The sequence below is a fragment of the Micropterus dolomieu genome, linkage group LG23, assembly GCF_021292245.1.
Source record: "Micropterus dolomieu isolate WLL.071019.BEF.003 ecotype Adirondacks linkage group LG23, ASM2129224v1, whole genome shotgun sequence".
In the NCBI taxonomy this organism is placed as follows: Eukaryota; Metazoa; Chordata; class Actinopteri; order Centrarchiformes; family Centrarchidae; genus Micropterus; species Micropterus dolomieu.
Window position 1 is genome coordinate 16,984,653 of NC_060172.1, and position 2,573 is coordinate 16,987,225.

At 39.0% G+C, this 2,573-nt stretch overlaps 1 long non-coding RNA gene across 1 annotated transcript; it reads right to left on the reverse strand.

Moving 5' to 3' along the window:
- Nucleotides 1-226: 226 nt before the first annotated feature.
- LOC123963417 lies at nt 227-2,571 on the reverse strand. The gene is made up of 3 exons (XR_006823164.1): nt 2,490-2,571; nt 2,254-2,385; nt 227-945 (listed from the first exon to the last, which is right to left on the reverse strand). It is a non-coding gene; the product is annotated as an uncharacterized LOC123963417 (long non-coding RNA).
- Between the last annotated feature and the right edge of the window lie 2 nt (nt 2,572-2,573).

Sequence of the window (2,573 nt, forward strand, 5' to 3'; positions counted from 1 at the left end):
AGCTTCATTAAAGGAGATGGCCCTTTGACTCCAAACACTGGCTCATTCACTGTAGCTGACATTGCATGACTGAAATGATCTCTCTCGTTTCAAAGTGGGGGTTCAGGTCGATCATACTGATAGAATTTGCCACCTTTGTGATAGCAAAAGTCACAGCCGTAAAAGCCATTAAACTGCCTTGTGTTTCGAAGCAATGGACGAGCCATCGAATCAGAGCTACCATTCAATCCCTTCAGTCTCTAATAATGAGGCCTCTTTAACAAATGGTGTTAGTAATGTTAACATGGATGGTTTACTTGGGCCAAACCATAATGCTGACATCAGAATATGCTTTTTCCTCACTTCTGGATCCAGTTCAATTACCTGACACTGAATTGGCCAAATGCTGCATTTTGAACTTTTAAACACTGGTGCGCCATCCCAATTCCAAATAAGCGTCAAGTCATCTTTTCCAAGAATGCCACAGTCACATAAATTTTGATACTCTTCACCAGACTGTATGTCAGAGAGGACCCCAAATGTTCTAGTTTTTTCATTAAGACTGACACCATGCTCTTGCAGAAGTTGCTTAATCTGTGCATACAGGGGCAACACAAGAAAATAAAAGCCATTCTTTAGGTTTGCATTGGCATCAAATACTGTGTTGCAAGAGTCACATTGGGAGGGACAGTCTGTGCTAATGCCAAAGTATTTAAAACAGCTTTCACAATAAAAGTGAACTTCAAATTTAGATGAACTTCAAAATTCTTTGTGGAAAATGTAATGTGAAGATGGGATCAGACCTGGAAACATTATGTTAAACATTTCCAGTAAGTGAGTAAGTGCCTCGCCGGTTAAATTGTGCCGTAACAGATAGGACATCAGCATCAATACACTTTCTCCTTTTGAGAGAGGTGCACCAGGATACAAGGGCTTGTCACCAGTATCTGCTGTGTCTTCACTGACCTAGAGAGAGAGAGAGACAGAACGAATCAGGACTATCAGTCTAGCACACTGTTTAATTTTAGCAAATGTAATTTTCTTGAAATGCTTGCCATGGATTATAACAAAACTGATAATACTTTCAACATATCCTATCAAGCTGCAATCCCAAAAGAAAGAGTAGCTACTAGGGCTGGACGATATGGACAAAAATGTTACATATAAAAAGTTGCATATCTTTCAATATCGCTAATTATCACGGTAAGTATCAAATCGTTGTTTCTTTTGATTTGTGCTCCTGAGTGAAAGTTGAAGAAACCTAATGGTTAATTGTGGTTTAAACTCTTCTTTATGGTCAACACGAGGCCAGACAGTGGATCAATTCACAATTCTGAGGTAGAGCCATCCATCCATCCATCATCAACCACTTATCCTGCGTACAGGGTCACAGGGGGAAGCCAATCCCCGCTGACATTGGGCGAAAGGCGGGGTACACCCTGGACAGGTCGCCAGTCCATCGCAGGGCCACACATAGACAAACAACCAAAGCTCAAAGCTCAGTCCTTTTTCTTTAACAAAATAAACATCTTAATAAAAAAATAAGTCCTAATTCGTTTATGATTTAAGTAAACAAAATGAACATTTGTTATATTGTTATTGAAAAAAGTACATTGCGATAACTATAGTTTTATTGACCAGCCCTCTTAGCTATCTGTGTGTGTACCTATACGTTAAACTTTTGTAGAGCCTAATTAGCCATACATGATGTGACATCAGTCCTAATGGTGGCGAAATATCCTTACTAGTTCTCTTCCATACAACTGCTGTCATCACTCAGTTTAAAGTGCTCCCACAAAGCTTAGGGCTTCATTGTTTTCCCTTTGATGTGAACTGGAGTGTTACGTTCACTGCTGTCAGTGGAGATCAGGCGCGTGGAAAAAAACTCAACAATCAAATCTCAAAATTGAAAATCGAATGTCGAACGGTCGAGTATTTGGAACCAGCCCTACTGAATTCCACATTTACACACATTGTTATATTTAAAATAGAATAGAGAGCCTTGCACTACTTCCTGGTTCCTCAACTCTACCTCACACAACTATAAAATAAGGTGTCAAATAATGTAACAAAATCATGATTTCTAGGCAACGCACTGCAATTTCCCCAGGTGATTTAGACACAGCAAATAGCTTTCTATCTATCCATGGGAAATAGCTAGCCCATAGCTATTTTATATTGACTATTAATGCACTCATTTCATGAACCGGACTTTTTTACATAAGCTATTACACTAACTACTAACACCATGTCATTGAACCACTTACTACATACCTCAGAAAATTCAGATGTGTTTTCTCCACTAGTGTTGCCCTCCATCAAATCTTCACTGTCCACATCGTTTTCATCTTCACTCCTTGCAGCATCAAGCATGTTTGCTTTGGAATCTGATAGGTCATGCTCGTTCTGCAGGTTAACAACGTAAAAAGATGACTTGAAAGACTTAATTTAAAGGGTAAGCATTTATTTAGTTAAGATAAAAACTGTGCAATGCACATTTGTGTATTTACCTCTTCAATGTCAGTATCCAACAGGCTACTTGTGGAGGAGTTTTCATTGTCCACTTCATAATCTTTGTTTTCACTGTTGGAAGC